Source organism: Mesoplodon densirostris, chromosome 7, assembly GCF_025265405.1.
Source record: "Mesoplodon densirostris isolate mMesDen1 chromosome 7, mMesDen1 primary haplotype, whole genome shotgun sequence".
NCBI lineage: Eukaryota > Metazoa > Chordata > Mammalia > Artiodactyla > Ziphiidae > Mesoplodon > Mesoplodon densirostris.
The window spans coordinates 19595959-19621356 of NC_082667.1; positions in this window are offsets into that span (position 1 = coordinate 19595959).

The following is a 25398-nucleotide window of genomic DNA, read 5'->3' on the forward strand; positions in this document are numbered from 1 at the left end:
ATTTTACTCATTTAAGGGGAATTTGGAGTTTGATGTACAAGGATTCAGAAACTGTTGGTTTGGAGGAAAATGGATCTTTTAGTTTAAAAAGCTGAAAAACTTTATTTTTGAAAAGTAGAGAAAAAAATGAGTGGAATGTTTACCTTGTGTTTGGTGTGTCTTAAAAATCTGTTCTGGGCTTCCCTAGTGGCGCAGTCATTGAGAGTCTGCCTGCTGATGCAGGGGACACGGGTTCGTGCCCCAGTCTGGGAAGATCCCATATGCCGCAGAGAGGCTAAGCCCGTGAGCCATGGCCGCTGAGCCTGCGCATCTGGAGCCTGTGCTCCGCAGCGGGAGAGGCCACAACAGTGAGAGGCCCGCGTACCACAAAAAAAAAAAAAAAAATAGATAAATAAAATATCTCTTCTGAAGGAGAGAATCCCCTTCCTCCAGGGTGACTTGAAAATAATGCAACAGGAGCTCAGCTTTGCATTGAGATTTACATTGTCTAAATATTCCTCTTCTAGTGCTGACCTGCTCACTTCCATATCTGTTACCAATGAGGTACTAAGGATAAGGAACAAAGTTTAGAGTTATAATCTCTTAAATCCATGTTTTGCTATTCATTGTTTAGTTCCATAAGGAGATGATCTTTGCTCTCCTGGAAACATTTCCAAACATTCAGAGCCTTAGCCATCTCCAATTCCTGGAGAATAAAGGAACGGCTATCAGCAATGATGGCCACTTTGCATTAGGCACACTGATGAGCACATTGCTTTGTTTGATCCTCCAGTACTGCTTATCAGTGGTAAGTAGTACTGTTATCCCCATTTTATAAATAGCTTTGAGAGTTTAAGTAACTTTCCCAGAAACACACAGCTAGTAAGATGTAGAGCCAGAATTTGGATCTAGATCTGTCAGACTCTGAAGTTAAGGCTTTTATTTTATTTTATTTTTATTATTTTTTTACTATATGATAATAACATTCTTTTAATGCTGGAGATTTGAAAAGTCTCTATGTGTACCTCTGGTGAAAGACATCTGAATTTACACTGATTGAGGTATATGGCCCGTTAGTCATTTTCTGTGGCCCTGGGGAAGTCTTCATTATTACCCTATAGGTCTTCTGAGGGGAAATCTTTTAAATACTCTGCAACCCTTCTTCTTTATAGCTTCCTTTTTTTTTAACTGGGCAGTCACACTTACCTCCAGTAATTGACAGCTATAACGCAAGCTGCCACGTTTAAAGGCAACTTGGATCTCTGATGATATTCTGGGCTCTTGAAATTTCACATGGGCTTCCTCCAAAAACATAAATTTCAGTTCCTCCTGCTTCACTGAACTTCAGAGTTGTTATTGTTTTTTAGGATTTGGACTTTGAGATTTGGACTTTGAGCTCTTGAATTAAAGAACAAAAATTGTGCGTGTTTGTATATGTTGATGTATGTAAATATGTGATTAGAACAGTTTAGTTCTCAATGGTTCTATAAAGGAATTATTTCTTTCAAGTGTCATTGAGAAAATGATGGTTCAACGTTGCTCCTTAGTTTAAGATGCACTATTAGTTTTTGTACATCTAGGAAAAGAAAACACTACTATTATAATTTTACCACACCATTGATTGAAAAGTGCTTACTAAGTTTATATGTTTAAAATGTGAAAAATCATGTCGATTTTAAACCAAAGTGTAGCAATACCAATTTGTCAATATTATTTTTTGTACTATGGATACAATACATGTTATGATATCCTGTAGTTTTTCTTCTACACCAAAGACTTGGAATTGCCGGCTGACTTCATACTGTATTGATTGGCAAAGCTTGCCTACTGGGTTGTGATAAACTGATCTCATGGCAACATGGTGAAATTTATCTGATCAGGTACATATAACATTCTTAGAAGAATGCATGGCTCACAGAAAACGCTAAACCAACAAATCAACATTAACTCTCACCATTAAAACCACCACCACCACTACCATTAATGCTTCTGCACCACAACTTCAAGGGGGGTACATCTGTATGAAAAAGGCAAAAATTAGCTGTGGAATCTATATGTTTTCCTAAAATCCCAACATGATTGACTTGGGCAGCCAAGTATGAGGGCCCAGGATAAAGATAACATGGCATTTGCTTTTTTTTCTGCTCCAAGTGTGCATCCATATTCAAGAGGAGTTGAAAACTAAGAATGGATCTGTCATTCTTGTGCTTGAGCATTGGATAGATACCTTGATTTACTTCTGTGTATATGGAAATAGCCAACTCTTGAACTTCATCAGCTGGAAAATTAAAGAAAAAGTATCTTTTCTAGTCTTCTGAGCTAAAGTTTGGGAAATTATACATGCAGATAAAATGCCTGAGTTGATCTCAGGTAATATTAGGACTTTATCTTCTAACTACTATTTGAAGTATGCTAAGCATTTTGACATGGAATTCTAAATATCCTTTTTAAAAAGTAGGTTTCAATCACTTAAATTAGTATTAATGTAGAGGATACATTTGTTTTAATTTTTCAGCTAGAATTAGAAGATTTGATTTTAGAGTGTATAACATTTACATGGAAGAAGGCCGGAAGTATCAACAGTGACATTTAAGGGTTTTTTATTTGCTAGACAATGTGTTTAGCATTAATACATAGTATCTTTAATTCTCACAACTTTAAGAGACGGGAACTATTTATGTTTCCAAGATATAGCCAAGGACACAGGCTCAAAGAGATTAAGTAATTTGCCCAAGATCACACAGCTAGTCATAGGAAAAGCTGGTGTGTTTAAAACCAGATCTCTCTGACTCCAACGTTCTTTTTCTTAATCACTACACCAGATCATGTATGCATTTAGTTCACATTTTAGAAAAGAGGTTAATTCTCTCATTGCTGTTAACTGGTTCTACTACTGTTTCTTTTTTGGAGAAGATCTCTTGATAGTGTTCTTTCCTTGACAACCCATTGATTACCTACAGGCATTAGCTCACATCAAACCCTGTGTTTTCTTTGGAAAGTATTCAACAAATGTCAATTAATATGTGAGATAGTGCATTGCATACTTGAGAGGTCTGCACAAAAATGTGGGCTCATAACTCAGGAGTTTACAACCTTGCAAACATCAAATATACATGAAAGGGCTTCCCTGGTGGCACAGTGGTTAAGAACCCACCTGCCAATGCAGGGGACATGGGTTCAAGCCCTGGTCCAGGAAGATCCCACATGCTGTGGAGCAACTAAGCCCATGTGCCACAACTCCTGAGCCTGCACTCTAGAGCCCGTGAGCCACAACTATTGAGCCTGCATGCCACAACTACTGAAGCCCGTGCCTAGAGCCTGTGCTCTGCAGCAAGGGAAGCCACTGCAATAAGTCCGCACACCACAGTGAAGAGCAGCCACTGCTTCCCACAACTAGAGAAAGCCCGTGAGCAGCAATGAGGACCCAATACAGCCAAAAATAAATAAATAAATTTATTTTAAAAAAACCCAAAACACATGAGAGTAAGGAGCCTTGCAAACTTAGATATTCTCTACAGATTCACCCAATGAAAGTACGTATTTTATTCTCTCACACTTTTCCACTGGAATACACCACACCCTTCCAAAGCTGGATGGTTCATAATCTTTTGCCATCTTGTCACAATAGGCAAATAGGAAAAATATGTCTTTTATCTCTGCTTCAATTTGGACTGACCAAATTTTGGTTTTCTAAGGGTCTCTACAATGTCCATTTTGCCTGTCCTACCAATGCTTTCGACACCTATGGTATAATCATTTCTTATTAAGGAGGATAAAATATATAATAATGAGACCAAAAAAAAAGTCTCATTTTACCATCATGGATGTCCTGGAATAAATCAGAAATGTGATTAGAAAGTGTGCATCTTCCTCCATAGCTGTATCATTTATAGTGAACCTGAGGATGCAGGAGGATTCCCTAGTAGTGTGTGTGAATGGGAAACACAATTCTGGGCAGGCTGATGAATGTGGTTAGGTTGAAGAAGTGAGTCGGTGTTCTGTGCTGTGTTCTTAATCACATTTTAACCTATAAGCTTAGTTTTTGATAAGAAAACTGCTCAATCCCCTCAATAAATAATGACCTGCTTACCAGATAGTGGAGGCTAAGTTGCATTTGACATCTTTCTATAAAATATTGATATTTATTCTCCTAACCTCCTTGCGATTATGAGTTGAACAATAAGGTGACTAGTAGAATCAGATTAATAACACTTTGAGGATTAACTAGGTTTCTTTGTCAGATTTTGTCAAATCTTCAAGATTTTCTTCATGCACAGTTAAATAGCTGTTGTGTTTGAAATTTGCTTAGAAATGTTTTTCTTTATGTCTTGTACAATCTGGTGAAAAAAACAAGTGCCCTAGCATCAGTAGGCCAGTGTGACTTTTCTCTAGTGCTTTGTTCCATTATCATGCTCTGAGACATGAGGTATGGGCATTTCATATTCTAAAGGGAAAACATATAATTCAGCAGCCAAACCACTCATTGGTGAAAAGGGATTTTACATTTTGTTCAAACATATTATCACTATAATAAACACCTAACCTAGCTATTTTTTGAGACCTCTGGTTCAAGGAGAAGACCTAATGGGAGAAGTGGGTGGAAGGAATCAGCAGTAGGTCAAAGGGGAAGGAAAAAAGTAGAAGAAACCATATTAGAGTATGAAAAGCAAAGAAGAAAGAAAGCAGCACAAAGGATTGGCAGGGAAAGAGTATATAAAGCAACAGGTAAGAGCAAAAGCTTTGGAGCAGATTCACCTGCATTGACTTGCTGGCTGTCTCACTTGTTAGTTATGTGACCTTGGACAAATTATTTCACCATATTTCCTTTATTGAAAAAGGTAGTGATGATCCCTGTCTGTTTTCCATGTCATTGTGAGAATTCAGTGGCATTTTACATAAAACACTTAGCTCAGTGCCTGCCACACAGTTACTGTCAAGAAGCAGGAACCCTCTATAAGATTTTACTTTCTCTAGGGGAAGAAAGAAAATGGGGGGGGGGCAAGGGAGTTGCAGATAGAATTGGAAGTGGTAGATTTGCCAGACACTGCAGTTTCTACTCTCATTCAGGGTCAGCCACACCAAATGTGGCTAACCCCTGAGCCAGTCTCTAATTTCATGTTAATGTTGTTCCAACTCCATATTTTGAAACCAAGCAAATGGTCTGACCCACCAGCCAACATCCATATGCACCGTGTCTCCGAGATGAGTCTCCACTGGAGCTGATTCCACTGTGTGCAGTTATCTGAGTTCATGCAGTCTTGTGGCATTTCATTCTTCATGGTCTTCCTGGGAGCTGATTTCAGATGCACACATCAATCAGAGCCTAATCAAGCTCAAAGCCAGCAGCTTCTCAGGGTATGAGACAAGCAACCATTGAAACCAGTTCAATCAAGGTGGCCCTTGGGTTCAGAGACCCCCACCTGAGTGGCTTTTAAATTCAATAAGCACTGATGAAGCAGCTACCCATAGGGAGACCCTTACTGTACAGTATAAATACATCTATCCCAGAGGAGCCATAAATAACACTCTTTGGTTTTTATGCATAATTAACACTGAATAGTAGCTAGTAGCTTGGCTGAATTGTAATGACACATACTCGGGCTACTTTTGTGTGCCTTAGCTTCAGAATAAAAGAATGTAAAACTATGAGCCTATAGCCTATAGTGTGTGTGTGTGTGTGTGTGTGTGTGTGTGTGTGTGTGTGAAAAATTTTCCATTTTGTTTGTTTATTGATTTATTTTTTTCTTCATAGGACTGTTAAATGCAACATTATTTCTAGGAAAAACACTGGAAATCACAATGGTGAATGCCCTTTGGCTCTCCTTATTTTAAGCTGAGGTTTCCCAGTAATAGGTAGATAATATGGTGGCCCAAAACCAAGGTTGTTCTCCTTATCCTGTGCGACCTGGTGAAAGAGAGGGCCAAAAGCTTAGCAGGCAGAAATAACTCCTCAAATAAACATGAATTTTGAAGGCAGCAAATAATCTTTATGCTTGGATGTGCTGGTATGAGGTTAAGGCTGCTGGGTGAGGATTTTCTGCTGCATTCTTCTGGGACCTTTTCATTCAGTGCCTTCTTGTCTATGTAAAATAAAAACAATTCTCTCTTGTCTTTGATGTTTCCATGGAGGTGTCCATTGACTTCATTAAAATAATGCAGTTTTAAGTGCAGTCTACTTCATATGGGATTCCTCACATGTATTCCCACTCAAAGATCACTTGCTTGCTTGCTTTTTGAGATACATTTGAGTTAATGATACATTGGATGTCTAATTACAGCTTCTCATTTAGAAAACTTGATTGATAGGTACAATAACTCAGATATAATAATGTTTCTTTCCTACGACTCCATATAAGCTCAGGGTCTGACAATTTGGCCATTGTTTTCATATTAGGAGACAACTGCAACCATCAGAAATGTACCTGTGTCCAAAGTAACTAGAAGAGGACTCAATTATTGCCTTATAGACATTGTAAAGAATCTGTTGTTAAGATGAAACAATGCAGGACCGCAAGAAAGTATCAAATTTCTGCCCAGACAAGCAACTAAAATGTAAATTTTAGGGGAATTTGACCATGCAAAAAAAAAAAAAAATGAGCAGGAATACCTATTAAGATACAAGTACCTCTAACTGCAAAATCACTTCTTGAATCCAAAGCTCAAATAAGAGCGGACAATGAGCCATTTCTGTGTTAGCCTTAATTGGAGATGGTGATCATTTCCTAGAAATATTGAGAGCAAGGTATTATAAGAGAACTATGATGTTTGGGTTGACATCCCATGCTACAACTGAGTAGCCTTGCACTAATCACTCACTCAATGTCTTCCTGAGTTTCTCCACCCAGAAAAAAGGAGTAGAAATAGCGGAACATGTCCCTTAGAAAATGCCTTTGAAATGCTGTTTATAAATGCTTCAGAGTAGCATTTATGGATGTGAATTCACCCTTAAAACTAACTTCTGGCAAAGGAAACCATAAACAAGACAAAAGACAACCCTCAGAATGGGAGAAAATATTTGCAAATGAAGCAACTGACAAAGGATTAATCTCCAAAATTTATAAGCAGCTCATGCAGCTCAATAACAAAAAAACAAACAACCCAATCCAAAAATGGGCAGAAGACCTAAATAGACATTTCTCCATAGAAGATATACAGACTGCCAACAAACATATGAAAGGATGCTCAACATCTTTACTCATTAGAGAAATGCAAATCAAAACTACAATGAGATATCATCTCACACCAGTCAGAATGGCCATCATCAAAAAATCTAGAAACAATAAATGCTGGAGAGGGTGTGGAAAAAAGGGAACACTCTTGCACTGCTAGTGGGAATGTGAATTGGTACAGCCACTATGGAGAACGGTATGGAGGTTCCTTAAAAAACTACAAATAGAACTACCATATGACCCAGCAATCCCACTACTGGGCATATACCCTGAGAAAACCATAATTCAAAAAGAGTCATGTACCAAAATGTTCATAGCAGCCCTATTTACAATAGCCCAGAGATGGAAACGACCTAAGTGTCCATCATTGGATGAATGGATAAAGAAGATGTGGCACATATATACAATGGAATATTACTCAGCCATAAAAAGAAATGAAATTGAGCTATTTGTAATGAGGTGGATGGACCTAGAGTCTGTCATACAGAGTGAAGTATGTCAGAAAGAGAAAGACAAATACTGTATGCTGACACATATATATGGAATTTAAGAAAAAAAATGTCATGAAGAACATAGGGGTAAGACAGGAATAAAGACACAGATCTACTAGAGAATGGACTTGAGGATATGGGGAGGGGGAAGGGTAAGCTGTGACAAAGCGAAAGAGAGGCATGGACATATATACACTACCAAACATAAGGTAGATAGCTAGTGGGAAGCAGCCGCATAGCACAGGGAGATCAGCTTGGTGCTTTGTGACCACCTGGAGGTGTGGGATAGGGAGGGCGGGAGGGAGACGCAAAAGGGAGGGGATATGGGAACATATGTATATGTATAACTAATTAAATTTGTTAAATTAAAAAAAAACTAACTTCTGGATTCGTTTTTGGATATGGAGTTAACAAAACAGAAAGTTATAAACTCTGGACACCAGAAGTCACGATGACTCCCATTATGAGTCCCATTTTGTGATGATGGTGGTAATGATGACCAGGTCAATACCTTAAAAGGAAGTGGACACAAACCCCATCCCATCTGTGGGCGATGGGAGGAGAGTGACCTATTCAATATCTCTACAGCTTTGAATAGAGGAGGAAATTGCATTTTCCTCGTCACCTAGGTCTGAGCTCTCCCACTGTCTTTGTTCAGTTTAAGGACTCACTGATAAAGACATGGCATCTCTTTTCTGAACTTACAGACCCAGATATTGCAGCATTCCGTTTTGCTCTCGTGTTCCACATAAACCACACACATAAGACATGTAATTTATATATTTATTTTAGCAGACATTCCTGAAGGTTTTTTAATGTATTTTGAGCAAACATTTTAGCAACACAATTTAAATTAAACATGTCTATTCCTTCAAATCCTTGTACCTTATTTCTCCCCAAACTCTGGACTTTTGTGTTAATGTTGTTTGTGTTAGATGTAGATAAAAGAGAGACAGAGAAAATGAGTGGCCCATGATAGAGGTTTAATAAAGGCTGGCTGTTATTATTATCTAGAAGCGTGTATATATTATTCATATTCTGATAAACTTATTATGATATTTTCTCATTGGAAATTGAAGTTGTTGAAAATCCAGTTGAAATTTATGAGCACCATTGGCCATTGTTAATCTCACCTTCACTGCTGGAATTGATTCTCTCAAGGAGGAAATTTGTTTCTTCTCTCAAGGAGAACAGCTTGGGGCAAAATGACACAGCTTAAACACTACCTGCAAACTGGCTTCCCCATGGCTTCATTGAGAATTGGTGGTGGTGGGTGGAGTTGGGAGGAGACTCCAATACTGAAGCACTCAGCACAATTGTCCTCTCCAAGGCCTGACTTGGATTTCCAGGACTATTGAAGCCCATTTCAGGAATTGGCTCCCATTATGTCTTTTTGTTTGTTGGTTTAATTTGTAGAAAACCATGCCTGAAACAAGCTTAACCTGCTAGGTAGTGAGCTTGAAATATTGCTACTCCATAATGAAGGCCATTGCTCATGGACAAGCAGAGAGTTGGTTGTTAAATTGCAGAGTTTTCAAGGACTTTCTGTGAACTCCAGCTATAATTCCAAACTGGTATTTCACTAAGTCAGAGAGGATTTAAAATGGCCTGTTTCCCCTGTTCTTTCTGGCAATTTGCTGTAAGTGCTGATTATTTTGTCAAGCCTTTTGAGCTCGACGCTCTGCCTGTAATATCTGCAGCCTCTGATGGACTGTGGTTAGGGCAGTAAGTGGGAAATGAAATGTCTTGTTTATTTAAGAAAAGAGTTGAAAGTGAAACAGTGTTTGCTCTGCTTTGGAGAAGACTGAGTAAATACTAATGAGAGGTAATTGGGAGTCTTTAATATGAAAAATCAAGCACAGACAATGCCTACATGCCCAGAATGGCAAGGTAAATGATTTCATTATAGAATAAAGAGCACCCTTAAGATGAAACGATCTCTGTTTATATTTTACTCAGGAGGTTTAAGAAGTCACATATAAAATGTAAATTTATCATCCTTTATACCTATGTAGTTAGTAAATGCATTGAATCTTAAAGAAGGGAGAGTTTACTTTTAGTACTTCAGAATCCTTAATTTTGTGAAGTTTCTTTTTAAAATCTAAACAATACATTTTTAAGAAATTTAACTAAGGGCAAAGAAAATCTTGACAATTAGTTATTAATGCTGAGGACAGCTAATCTAAAATGGTCTAGTAATATTTTAAACATAAATTTATTTCAAAGTTATGTCTGAAGTAGTATTTTTTTTTTATTTTACAAATTTAATCAGTTATACATATACATATGTTCCCATATCCCCTCCCTTTTGCGTCTCCCTCCCACCCTCCCTATCCCACCCCTCCAGGCGGTCACAAAGAACCGAGCTGATCTCCCTGTGCTATGCGGCTGCTTCCCACTAGCTATCTACCTTACATTTGGTAGTGTATATATGTCCATGCCACTCTTTCACTTTGTCACAGCTTACCCTTCCCCCTCCCCATATCCTCAAGTCCATGCTCTAGTAGGTCTGTGTCTTTATTCCTGTCTTACCCCTATGTTCTTGATGACATTTTTTTCTTAAATTCCATATATATGTGTCAGCATACAGTATTTGTCTTTCTCTTTCTGACTTACTTCAAGTAGTATTTTTTAATAATATCAAGTCCAAGGAGAGAGGTCATCACATATCCTGCAAAACTTTAATTACCAAAACAATGCAAAGCACCATGGGTCTCATTTACTATGTATACATGTTGGAGGCAGGACTATTTAATTACATTTAATAAACATTCTTGAGCCCCTTGTTGTATGCTTAATACTAAACCAAGTAGGCACTGAGGGGAAACGAGAGAGGAAGAGAAAGAAATGATGAGAATTACAAAATCGATATCACACGATCCACGTTTTACTTAAAGATCTAGAAGCTACCAATCTACTTTTGGACAGCTAAAACATATTCACCATAGAACTAAGGACCAACAATTCTATAATCAGAGCACTGAACAAAAACAACAGCAATCCTAATAAAAATTACTAGAACCATTACAATATATTTGATATATATTCAGTAAAATCTACAGGAAACATTGGACTTCACATTGAGCATGCAGGATGATGAGGGTTATTTGATAGAATGAGATATAAAAAGAATTGAGGCTGGTAAGTTAGGGAGACTTGGGAAAAATGCACAAAGATCAGGGAAAATTGCACAGTGAGCACTTCCAAGCCACAGCATGTGTACAAACTAAGCAAAGAGGAAGCATGAGGAATAAATAGACATCCTCAACACGACTCTATTCCTCTAAGCCTTGCTACTCCATTGTACTCTGAAAAATATGAGCATGCCAGGAAAAATCATGTATGAGCCAACATTATTTATGCCTTATATTGTTATTATTTCCTATTTATCAAACACAAATGGGCTACTTTACATTTCAAAGACACACATTGTATCAGAACAGATGGAATATAGGAATTTAGTGAAGGCTTAGGAGGGAAGAGTGATTTTGTCCTAAGCCAGAAAAATGGAGTTTGGATAAATAGAATAGATTAATCTTGTATATCAAGGACTAATGACATTATTCAATACTAAACTATAGCATTGTCAATATGCATAACAAGAATTATGTTACAACATGTTAGGTACCTACCTGAGAGAATTGGTGAAGAAATAAAGTAGTTTTAAGTGGTTAGAGCAGCTGAAAGTTATGAATCACTTTTTTTCCCCCAGAGCATTCTTTAGGGATGTAGAGTAAGCATGGGTTTTAAAAATCAGACCCATTTGGATATAAATCAGAGATATGTTCTCCTTAACCACGTGCTATTGAGTGTCATCTTTGATTGGCCCAAATCCTCTTTACCCACATCCAGTCCATCATAAGACCTGCCAGTTCTATCTCCCAAACACACCCAATCCCCACAGCCATGACTCTTGTCCAAGGCAGCAGAGCCTCTTTCACCTCTTACTCTCATATGATTGATCCTCCCAGATCATTCTCTACATGGCAGCCAGAATCATCTTTCAAAATGTAATTCTGATCATGTCATTCCTGTACACAGAGTCCTTCAGTGGTCCTTAGCAAGGTTAAAAAAAATTCAAGCTCCTTATCTTGGCTTTCAAAGCTGTTTCTTGCCTAATTCTCTGACCTCACTGGATACCACTATCTATTTTATTTACTCCTCTGGGCCACCCTGGCCATCCTTCTGTTTCTCAGACATACCAAGATTACCCTTTCCTCAGGATCTTTCCCTTAGCTTTTCTTACTAATTGGGATATTTTTCCCCAGCTCCTCAAAATGGCAGCTCCTATCACTTTTTAACTTCCTTCTTCAAAGTGGCCATCCCAGACTCAGCTCTCTCATGCCTGCTCTCTGAGCTATAACATTCTTTCCATCGGTCTGTCATATCACTTGATTTGCTCCTTAGTGCTTACTAAATAAGAATCTTTTTTTTTAAATTTACTTGATGATGCTGTGCCTTCTCCACTCTCAACAAGATTCTTAGCTCATTTAGGGCAAGGATCATATTTATTTTGTTTACTATTATATCTCCAGAACAGAAAACAATATTTGGCAATAATATTTGCTGAATAAATAAGAAAGGTGTAGTTTCTCTCATACGAAATTGGAAAATAATGCCTCCTTTGCAGGACTGTTGAGATTTTGTGCCTGGCACATTCCATGACATGCAGTACAGATGCTGCTCACCAAGAATTAAGTCCCTTCCTCTGACTTCTTATATTTGAAAATATAATCTGCTTTAAACTACTGTTGTGGGTTGTATATTAGTTTTCTTGGTGGGGGGGAGGTTGTCAAAAATGACCGCAAACCGGGTGGCTTAAAATAACAAATTTATTAACTCATAGTTCTGGAGGCTAGACATCTAAAATCAAGGTGTCAGAAGGTCCTTGCTCCCTGTCTGAACACTCTAGGGAAGGATTTGTTCTTGACTTTTTCCAACTTCAGGTGGTTGCCAGCAATCCTTGGAGGGAGTTATTGGTTTGTAGCAGCAGAACTCTAATCTCTGCCTCCATCTTCATATGCCTGTCTTGTGTGTGTGTGTGTGTGTGTGCTCTTCTTGTGAGAGTGCTAGTCATTGGATTGTGGCTCACTTGAATCCAGTATATCTCATCTTAACTAGTTGCATATGCAGAGGCCATGTTCTTAAACATGTCCCATTCTGAGGTTCTAGGTGCATATGATTTTTTGAGGACATTATTCAACTCATTACTGTTTGTTTTCCATAACATTATAAATTCCTTGAGGACAGGGACCATGGATTCCTGCTTATCTCTGTACGCCCACAGTAACTAGCACAGTTATTTCCTGGATTTGATGCAATAGATTTTTATTTATTATTTTGGGAGAAGTTTTGGTGGTCAAGCAATAGAAGAAAGAAAGAGTACATTTGTATTAATATATGTAGTGGAAACTTCTGTCCTATGAAGGAGAAGACAATAAGCCAAGCAGAGCAGCTAGTCATATGGCAGGTTAATTCTTCACCCCCTTAAACAACTGGGTTATTCAAAATTTAATTCCTATGCAATACTCTTAAAGCACCAGGAGAAAATATTAATTCGAAGAAGGTATCCTGAGTCAAATTTGGGGTATTCCCAATCACTTTGGAAAACTAAAACATGCTTCTCCTTCTATATTATTATTTAAAGTATATATACCTTTTCATTATCAATCTTGATTTTATTTTCATAGAGTTATAGACTCTTCGGGCCTAAAAGTACCTTTATGACAACGTACAAAACTCTCCTTCACTTATCTGATATTTGAATCCCCCTATATCATATTAGGTCTTTGTCTAGCCTAAGAGTAGCTATGGTTTCTTGCTAGAATATAAATATCTATATGACAGAGATTATGTCTCTCTTACCATCCATATTATCTCCAGCACCTAGTACAGTGAGAGGCATAGGGGAGATGAACAACAAATATCCGTTAAATGAGTAAATACATATATATTAAATCATAGATTTCAGCAGGGTTGTCAGGGAATGGATGGATGCTATGTCAAGTAACTTAGAGAATGGTTCCAGGGTTCACTGTTAATACCTTTTCTTTTGCTTTGGCCACCCACACAGATATAATGCAAAACTGTAGGTTGCAAGAGTGCTTGACTCTAACCCAAATTCTAAAACACCCATCCAAGTAGGCAAAACTAAACTTTTATTCATGATATATATTTGCAGTCTTCCCATCTACAATAGTCCCTACCTAAGGTGATTCACAGGACAGTCTCTTAGTCCCATGCCTGCAATGGCTGGCTGGAGTAGTGAGGAACAATTGAGAAGGGTGAACTTATGCTAAAGAGGTTAGAGACCAGTTTGATTCCCAAAGCAAGGCCTAGACTAAAACACATTACCTGTGTGCTGATGGCACATGGAAAGTCTAGTAGTGAAAATAGGAAGCCTTCCCTTTGGGAGACTACCTACAGTGACTGATTTTTTGGTAAATGAAAAAAATCCTCAATTCCTATGTGTTTCCCTCACACTTGAGAGTATGCAACTTCTTTTTCCAACATATTCCCATGATATCTCATGCTTCTCTTTTTACAGCACTCATCACACTTGTGATTATATTTTTAATTTCTGCATTCTTTCTGATTTGTACACTCCATGGGACAAGAACCATGTCGGTCTGTCCACAGCCAGATCCCTAGTGCCTAGCATAGAGCCTGGCCTGTAGCAGGTAACTGCTTGTTTTATGGAATTAAATTTAACAGAGTCATGTTTTTGATTCCAAAAAGCAGGTTTCTTCTCCCAGATGAATCAATCAATTGAAAAGACAAGTTGCTTTCCAAATTACAATAAAAACCACCAACTCCAAATTCACTTTTCTGTAGCTTTTCAGTCTTCTTCAAAGTATGTTTTATATTACTGTTTTTTATCTGTCTTGCCAGATAAATAAAGTCACCCTGAATCACGTACTTCCTGTCTCTGGGAAGCCATATAGTTCAACTCCTCCATTTATATATTACAAAATGGCCTTGATTAAAACAATAAATGTTAAAAACAAAACAAAACAAAACAGTAGAGGGTCAACGTATCTATTAGAAAGTAAAGAAGAAGAGACATTCAATCAATTCACTTTAATTGATGATTTGATGGTAGATGGTTGGTTATAATTTAAAAGCCCAGGTTACTCAGACCTTTGGACTGGAAATGACACAGTTTCTCTGTGTTATATTTTAATCAGCAACTGTGGCATTTTAGGCTAGTGTGGAGTTTTGGAAAATAGTTACCTTTTAGTATCTCCAGCAATATCACTCATTGTTTAGCTGTTTTAAAAACTTCTGACTTATTTGCTAAGGAGCCAGTTAAAAAACCAACCAACCAACCAACCAACAAACCAACCAACCAGCCAACCAACAAACAAACATTTCTTGAGAACTCCCTTCTCTGAATGTCTTCTGTCTGATAGGGAGCAAGTTTTATGCTCTCTGTTCAGTTTCCTACCCTTGCTTCCATGTTGTTGTAAGTTGTCCAGTGAATGTTTATCATTTTAAATTAAATCTCTTTCTCAGCAGAGAAGTGCTGTATTGTTCACCTCAAAAATATAGGAAATAATTAGCCTTCCTTTCCTATGGCTGCCAAAAGTCTGTATGAGGGAATGTGTAACCGGAGGGTGAATGATAGTTGGTATAGGGATTCTGAAGCAAACGAGGATCCAAAAATGCACAGGAAAAGATTTGATTCAGACCTGTGATTCAGAACTGGATTAGCAACTCATACTTGGTATCACACATTTTTGTCTGATGACTATTCTGATCTTAACTAATGAATAGTTCCAGTCACACTAATACATGACTCAGTTAACATGACAATTAAGTTCTATAACTCCCTAACATTGGGATTACTAAAACATTTCCCATTAGAGGAGACAAGTAGAAATTATTGTGCTAAAACCATTTCAGTTAAAAAACACTAAATATTATTTTGAGCCCAAATAATTAAGACTACAAAGACTTTTAACATTTTAAATAGGAAAAACATGAAAAGAGATATAACTCCTTTAAAATCACCTCAACATGGGCCTTTACGAAGTTGCATAACTCAATAATTTCTATTCTAGAACTACTTTGGGGCTCTCCAATTGAGAATAGTTCATTCAATTTTTATCTATATTAGTTATCTATTGCTGTGTTACAATATTACCACAAATTTAGCAGTTTACAAAACATACATTTATTATCTCACCGTTTCTCTGGGTCAGGACTCCAAGCATGGCTTAACTGCATCTTCTGTTTCAGGGTTTCGCAAGGATGCAAGCAAAGGTGTCAGCCAGGTCTGGAGTTTCTTCTGTCTGTGACCAGGGAAGTATCCTCTTCCAAGCTCACATGGTTATTAACAACCTGTTGGGCAGCGGGTCTCAGTTACTTGCTGTCAGGCAGAGACTGCTCTCAGTTCCTTGCCATATGGGTGCTTCACCATGGCTGCTTGTTCTATCAAAGTCAGCAAGGGATAGTCTTCTAGCAAGAGGAGTATTTAATCTTATGTAACAGAATCAGGGAAATAACATCCCTTCACCTTTGCCATAATATATGGATTCAGATCAAACCCTGAGTCCTGCCCACACTCAAGGGGAGGGGGTAACACAGGGCATGAGTTCTAAGAGGCAGGGATAATTGGTAGTCATACGTTTTCTGCCATACTTGTCCATGAACTGAGAATCAGTGTCTCTTGCCTGGTTGACGGCTTTGAACAGATAGAGCTAAGAAACATACTGTTTGATTTTCAGAAGCACAAATTTTCAATTCCAAATGTGTGTTTTAGTTTCAATTCTAAATCTAATCTAGAATTAGATTTAAGGATTGGTGCAATTTGGTTGAGAAGAGAGGAATAAAAACAAAAATGGGGAACTGATAAAGGATTGCCAGCTTTTATGTCACCAAAAATATATGAAAGAAAAAGAAGTTAGTATGATTATCATTTTTAAAAATGGAATGATTAAACACCAAAAAAGGACAAAAATCTCAGAATAAGGAATATTCCTTTTATTACATGAATTTATTTTTTATTTAAAAATTCTAGATTTTTGTTTTTATTTCTTTACTACACACCAGTAAAAAGTTAGTCACCACCACTCACCAGTTCTCAGATTTGCATTCAGGAACTATTGTAGCATAGAGATGAGATTCTTTTTTTAATAATTTAAGATGTATAGCTTGCTTAACTCCTAAAGAAGTTAACCAGATTTACAACTTAAATATGGAGCAAAATGAAACTTTTAAATATGAAAGGGAACAGAGACTATTAAAGGAAGCAGATGGAATAGACAATACCAGATGCCAAAAAGAAATGAGCAGAAAGTAGGGCACCAAATTTGGCTCTAAGGTCTTTGGCCATCAAGTTTCCTTATGCAGATGACAAGTTTGGATAAGAGAATGTGTGACTCTAACTGAGGAGAGATTATTTTTTTCCTTGGACTTGAACTCAATCAGAATTTAACCCATGAGTTCTTCTGTTAAGGAGACTTATCTTTCTTAGAGTTTTCTAGAATTTTGAGCAATATCTTTTAAAGAGAATTGTTAATATTTACAGAGGAAGTAATACTTCTTCAGACTTCTCCCTTATCCTTCTTTATCTCCCTTTAATCATTGTAACCATTGTATTACTTATGGTAGGTAAGGTGGATACAAAGGAGATAGGATGGCTGGGTACTCAGATACAGTGTTTTATCCCAGGATTATGTTACCTAATACAAAGCAGAACCTAGAGGATTTAGTACAAGGTGTTAGAGATAGGAAGATTGAGTGGTTTGGGTGATTATTTCCTGTCTCTATAAAATCTGATGTTTAAAAGATAAACTTTTTTAGGTACAATTAACATATGATAATCTTTTAAAGGTGAACTCACTCTTCTTTGTTTGCTGTTAATAATTATATTGGATGCTAGGGCATGCTATATGCTATTGGCCTAAGGCAAAGAAAGAGGAGAAAGATTCAGTAATGGAGAGACCAGTGAACAAGAAGGATGAGGTGGAATTTAACAAAGAGACCCAGGCAGGCAGGAGAAGCACAACTAGAAAAGCAGAGGGAGAATCACAGGATCATAGTATTTCAAAGCCATTCACTGGAAAAGCAAAAAACAGGAGAATGAAATACAGACAATCTCTGAAGAGCATAGTTTGAGAAAGGTCTCACAGGGGTCAGTTTAAAAAAACAAAAACAAACAAAAAAATAGGCCATTAGAATGTAATTGATTTTTTTTTTTTTTATTGCCCTGAGACTCTTGCACGGGCTGAGTTCCAGGTATGCCTTTGGTAAACTGAATTCTTCATGATAAGAATAATTGAGTAAAGCATGTGATTGCTACAGCAATTCAGAAGTTAGAGGAAAAGTGGAATTACCTTTGTTCTGCTTCTGTGAGAGTGGAAGTCAAATTTGATTAGGCTAATAAAAAATGTTTAAAGTATTTGTTATTGTATTCATTGTTCACTTCTTCAAATATGCAGAGAAGTACAAGAAAGGAATGGAAGATGATCTAGATCAGTAAAATCATCAGCAATTTACATGTTAAATGTCCCAAGAGATCTTTATGCAGTAGAACTAGAGAGAGCTCTTGGAACGGAGGACACAGATTTTTATCAAGAGCTCGTAAAACCATGGTATCAAACTTCAGGGTGCAAAATATTGTGTAAGAAGTTCGAGGTTTTTTTTTTCAATTAAAAAAAAAAAGAGCCTCAGAGATTCCAACTCATTCAGCTTGAGAAGCTCTAGAATGTAAATTTATTACAAACTCCCGGGCTTGTTTAATGCTGGCAGTCAAAACATCACATCCTGAGAGACACTGTCTTAGAGGAAATACAGCCTTAATTTAGTCTGGAGGTAATTCTTTGTTTGCAGGCCTCTCAGTAACTAGGGAATCTATAATTCGTTTTAAGAATCACCATTTATTAAGAGCTACTATACTTGGTATTGCTTATATATTTACATGTAATTGACCTCACTACAACTGTTCAAGAAATATAATAGTATATCCAATTTACAGATAAGTATACTTAAGCTGAGAAAAGTTAAGTAAATTTTTCATGGTCACAGAGCTATAAAGTGATGAAATTGTGATTCAAATTCAGTTCTGACTGTTTCTAAACACTGCATTCTTCCCCTCTGTGCCATGATGCTTCCCAGAATGCCTCCTTGATATTAACTGCTAATACTAGTGCATTTGGAATTATTATCAGAGGAGATGGTAAAAATGAACCCATAGGGTTTCCCTGGTGGTGCAGTGGTTGAGAATCCACCTGCCAGTGCAAGGGACATGGGCTCGAACCGTGGTCTGGGAAGATCCCATGTGCCACGGAGCAACTAAACCCGTGTGCCACAACTACTGAGGCTGCACTCTAGAGCCCGTGAGGCAGAATTACTGAGCCCACATGCCACAACTACTGAAGCCCGCGCACCTAGAGCCCGTGCTCCACAACAAGAGAAGCCACTGCAATGAGTTGCCCCTGCTTGCCACAACTGGAGAAAAGCCCCTCATGCAGCAACAAAGACCCAACGCAGCCGAAAAAAATGAACCTATAAGTTAACATTTTCCTCCAGATCAGTGGAATTTTCTTCCCTATCCCATCTGATGAGTTACTCATCCTCTAATGGGTCATTGGTAAATTCTATTTTATTCATTAAACAAATGTTTATTGATTGTCAACTGTGTACCAAAAATTGTTATAGATACTTACAGACCAGCAAGACAAAGTCCATGCCTTTAGAACCTTCCATAGTGTATTTCTAGCCACTCTGTCCTGGAAGGCCACCATCCAAATCACTGGATTCACAATCTTTATGCCTGGGATACAACTCAAAGCCACATAAGCATTATGCCAATGCCCAGGACAGGGCATTTTCCCATTTTAGTAAATGACACAGAAATTCTGTTACTTCTAAATGCAAAATTCATTGTAAACCTGTACATTTCTTCTTGGCTTCACTTCCACTTGGTCCAAGCCACCGTTACCTCTCATCTGAATACAATAACATCCTATTAACCATTCTCTGATTCTGTCTTTGCTTCTATCCAATCCATTTGTAACACTGCAGCATACTGACTTAACTGAGTTAACTTTCCAAAACTTAAATTTACTCAGGGTGTGTCACTACTTAAATCCCTTCAGTGGATCTCCATTGTTCTTAGCATAAAACATTACTCTTTACAATGGCCTACCAAGCCCTGCATAATCTAGCACCTAACTCTTAAAACTCATTACAGATTAGTCTCCCCATTGTTTGCAATGCTTCAGTCACTCCTCCTTCTTTCTTTATGATCCAACAAGCCAAGCACGTTCCTGTTTTCAAGGCTTTAGACTTATTTTCTCTCCCAAGAGCACTCTTCTCCCACCAGGGTCCTTGCTCGCAACACAAGGTTCACTGCAATATCCATGGCACCTAGTACAAGATCAATCAGATAGAAGAAACTCAATCAATGTGTATAATATAATGGAATAAAAGACCAAGGTTTTAAATCCTTACAATAAATCTGTGGTCATCACAAAATGATAACATAGAGCTTTCTGAGATGAATGAAAATGCAAAATGTCTCCCGGTAACCTATTAACCAAGGAACACTACAAGGAACACTAGAAATTTTCAAAAGTACTACTGCAAGGTGAAAAAAATAAATAAATGGAAGAGCGATCAAAACTAAACTGAAAGGCTTAGCTCAAATATTTCCTCTCATGCACATTCCCAGGGCACTTTGCTGGGTTAACTCAAATTTCAATTTATTCATCTACCCATTCACTTACCTTTTTTTGAATACATTTGTTTTTAGTATCTACATCTTAAAAAGAAAAGATTAAAACAAAGTATTCTGCTTCCAAGGATTTTAGCATAAGGTAGAAAAGTTATGACAGGGACAAAAATAAGTCAAGTACAAAGTTGAGAGAGGAAAGTGCTGGGTGAGAGATCTATTGATAAATTGCTTTAGAGGAAAAAGAGGAGAAAAAAAAACTCTAGAGGGAACATGAGGGTTAGCTTTATAATTTGCCCTCAAAGGACAAAGAACTCCATAAGCATGGATGGATATGTCCCAAGCAGAGGGGCACCAGGAGAAAGGTATACAAGGAAGGAAGTCTGGGTACATTTGGGTTTTCTGGAACATAAGAGCTCAAGGCAAATAGTGAAAAATATAAAGAGATGAGACTTGGGCTTGATTATACTTCACAGTCCTGACAAATGTTATAAGAAATAAGATTTTTAACTATGATTAATATGGAGTGATCAGCAATCTTTGAGAAAGGAATGGGGTTACCAAGGCTCTACTTGAAGGAGATAAACCTGGGTAATCTTTCTTAATTAAAAAAATGTTTTATTTTGTTATTATTTTTCATTTAAATATAATTCACATGCTATAACATTCACCATTTTAATATGCACATGTTGGTGGGTTTTAGTATATTCACAACCTTCACCACTATCTAATTCCAGAACATTTCCTCACCCCAAAAAGAAACCGCATACCCATTAACCAGTCATTCCCCATTATTCCCCTCTCCCCAGCTCATGACAAACAATAATCCACTTTCTATCCCTATGAAGTTGCCTATTCTGGACATTTAACATAAATGCAATCATATGATATGTGAACTTTTTTTTTTTTTTTTTTTCAGTACAAGGGCCTCTCACTGTTGTGGCCTCTCCCGTTGCAGAGCACAGGCTCCAGACGTGCAGGGTCAGTGGCCATGGCTCACAGGCCCAGCCGCTCCATGGCATGTGGGATCTTCCTGGACTGGGGCATGAACCCGTGTCCCCTGCATCGGCAGGCAGATTCTCAACCACTGCTCCACCAGGGAAGCCCAATATGTGACCTTTTATGACTAGTTTCTTTCATGTAGTATAATTTTTTCAGAGTTTATTCATTACGTGTCACATATCAGAAATGCATTTTTATGCCCAATATTCCATTGTATGGATAAACTACATTTTAATTATTTATTCCTCAGTTGAGGGACATTTGGATTTTTTCCTACTTTTTGGCTAGTATGGATAATATAGCTATGAACATTCATGTCCAGTTTTGTATGAACATATGCTTTCAATTACCTTGGGCATATACCTAGGAGTATGCTGAGCTCATTATGCAGAAACAGGGTGGACTTCCACCCAAAATTTGGTTTGCATGTCAAGACTGATGTTGCCACACACATACCAAGAGGGTATGAAAAGTTTTATAGCAATGAGGCTTTCGGGGGAGAGCAAGGCAGGCCTCCCAAGCTGACCCGAAAATTGCTTAAGGGAGAAAGAAAAGAGGACTGGCTTTGGGGTTTTGTTTTGTTTTGTTTTGTTAATTTTATTTATTTAATTAATTTATTTTATTTTTGGCTGATTTGTGTCTTCGTTGCTGTACATGGGCTTTCTCTAGTGGTGAGCGGGAGCTACTCTTTGTTGTGGTGTGCAGGCTTCTCATTATAGTGGCTTCTCTTGTTGCGGAGCACAGGCTCTAGGCATGTGGGCTTCAGTAGTGGTGGCACGTGGGCTCAGTAGTTGTGGCTCATGAGCTCTAGAGCACAGGCTCAGTAGTTGTGGTGCACAGGCTCAGTTGCCTGGCAGCATGTGGGATCCTCCCAGACCAGGGCTCGAATCCATGTCCCCTGCATTGGCAGGAAGACTCCCAACCACTGCACCACCAGGGAAGCCCTGGCTTCGGGTTTTTATTTTGTGGTTAGAGAGGAGAGCCTGAGTGATGTTCCCACACAAGGGAAGAAGTTTGAGTAGTTTGAACCTCCCAACAGTGCTAAAAGAGGGAGTACTTGAGGTTTTGTATCAGTTTGGCCAGATCTGGAGTCCAAGAAAGAGGGAAGGTTGAGACTTAAAAGCTCTTAGCCTTCAAACATCAAAAAAATGGAGTTAGATCCTATTACAGAGTAGAGTTGCTGGATGGTATGGTGATTCTATGTTCAGCTGTTTGAGGAACTGTCAAACTGTTTTCCACAGTGGCTGCACCATTTTACACTACAACGAGCAATGTAGGAGAGTTACAACTTTTCCACATCCTTATTGTCATCATCATCATCATCATCATTATTATATTATAATTATATTAGTGGTATTAAGTAGTATCTCATTGTGGTTTTGATTTGAATTTTTCTAATGACTGATGATGTTGAGCATCATTATAGGTATTATTTGCCTTTTGTGTATCTTCTTTGGAACAATATCTGTTTAAATCCATTTGCCAATTTTTAAAATTGGGTTGTTTTTTTAATTATTGAGTGCTGAGAGTTCTTTATATATTCTGAATACAAGACCCTTGTCAGATGTGTGATTTGCACATGTTTTCTCCTATGCTGTAAATTGCCTTTCCACTTTCTTTGTGGTATTCATTGGTGCAAAAAAGTTTTAAATTTTGGTAAAGTCCGATTTATTAGTTTTTTCCCTATGGTTGCTTTTGCCTTTTGCTGTAAGCGCCAAAAAGCTATTGCCCAATTTAAGAACTAAGATTTACACCTATATTTTATTCTAAGAGTTTTATTTCTAATATTAGTGCTTACATTTTGGTCTTTTATCCATGTTGAGTTATTTATTTTATATGGTTTGATTTAGGGGGTCCAAATTCATTATTTTGCATGTAGATATCCAGAAACCGAGTAATCTTGATATTCAGAAAGGTTATATTCTCAATTTGCAAATATCACTGTTCTTATGATAGTCCCTGTAAATCATAGACTATAACCGATCCCTTAAGATCTGCCAAATGGAAGTTATTTATAAAGAGTTTTATTATGTTTGCTTCATTTTTTTAACATCTTTATTGGAGTATCTACAATAGTGTGTTAGTTTCTGCTTTATAACAAAGTGAATCAGCTATACATATACCACATATCCCCTCCCTCTTACATCTCCCTTCCATCCTTCCTATCCCACCCCTCTAGGTGGTCACAAAGCACCAAGCTAATCTCCATGTGCTATACGGCTGCTTCCCACTAGCTATCTATTTTACATTTGGTAGTGTATATATGTACATACCAATCTCTCACTTCATCCCAGCTTACCCATCCCCCTCCCTGTGTCCTTAAGTCCATTCTCTATATCTGTGTCTTTATTCCTGTCCTGCCCCTAGGTTCTTCAGAACCATTTTCTTTTTTCTCTCTTTTTTTTTTTTTTTTTTTTTTTTAGATTCCACATATGTGTTAGCATACGGTATTTCTTTTTCTCTTTCTGACCTACTTCACTCAGTATGACAGACTCTATGTCCATCCACCTCACTACAAATAACACAATTTCATTTCTTTTTATGGCGGAGTAATACTCCATTGTATATATGTGCCACAGCTTCTTTATCCATTCATCTGTCGATGGACACTTAGGTTGCTTCCATGTCCTGGCTATTGTAAGTACAGCTGCAATGAACATTTTCATACATGACTATCTTTGAATTATGGTTTTCTCAGGATATACGCCCAGTACTGGGATTGCTGGGTTGTATGGTTGTTCTATTTTTAGTTTTTTAAGGAAACTCCATATTGTTCTCCATACTGGCTGTATCAATTTACATTCTCACCAACAGTGCAAGACGGTGCCCTTTTCTCCATACCCTCTCCAGCATTTATTGTTTGTAGATTTCTTGATGATGGCCATTTGACTGGAGGGAGGTGATACCTCATTGTAGTTTTGATTTGCATTTCTCTAATGGTTAATGCTCAAATGTTGTTGAGCATCCTTTCATGTGTCTGTTGGCAATCTGTATATCTTCTTTGGATAAATGTCTATTTATGTCTTCTGCCCATTTTTGGATTGGGTTGTTTGTTTTTTTTGATATTGAGCTGCATGAACTACTTGTAAATTTTGGAGATTAATCCCTTATCTGTTGCTTTATTTGCAAATATTTTCTCCCATTCTGAGGGTTATCTTTTCATTTTGTTTATGTTTTCCTTTACTGTGCAAAAGCTTTTAAGTTTCATTAGTACCCATTTCTTTATTTTTGTTTTCATTTCCATTTCTCTATGAGGTGGGTCAACAAGGATCTTGTTGTGATTTATGTCATAAAGTGTTCTGCCTTTGTTTTCCTCTAGGACTTTTATAGTGTCTGACCTTACATTTATGTCTTTAATCCATTTTGAGTTTATTTTTGTGTATGGTGTTAGGGAATGTTCTAATTTCATTCTTTTACATGTAGCTGTCCAGTTTTCCCAGCACCACTTACTGAAGAGGCTGTCTTTTCTCCATTGTATATTCTTGCCTCTTTTATCAAAAATAAGGTGACCCTATGTGCGTGGGTTTATCTCTGGGCTTTCTATCCTGTTCCATTGATCTATATTTCTGTGTTGGTGCCAGTACCATACTGTCTTGATTACTGTAGCTTTGTAGTATAGTCTGAGGTCCGGGAGCCTGATTCTTCCAGCACCGTTTTTCTTTCTCAAGATTGCTTTGGCTATTCGGGGTCTTTTGTGTTTCCATACAAATTGTGAAATTTTTTGCTCTAGTTCTGTGAAAATTGCCATTGGTAGTTTGATAGGGATTGCATTGAATCTGTAGATTGCTTTGGGTAGTATAGTCATTTTTACAGTGTTGTTTCTTCCAATCCAAGAACATGGTCTATCTCTCCGTTATTTGTATCATGTTTAATTTCTTTCATCAGTGTCCTATAGTTTTCTGCATACAGGTCTTTGGTCTCCTTAGGTAGACAAGAGGTATTCCTAGGTATTTTATTCTTTTTGTTGCAATGGTAAATGGGAGTGTTTCCTTAATTTCTCTTTCAGATTGTTCATCGTTAGTGTATAGGAATGAAAGAGATTTCTGTGCATTAACTTTGTATCTTGCTACTTTACCAA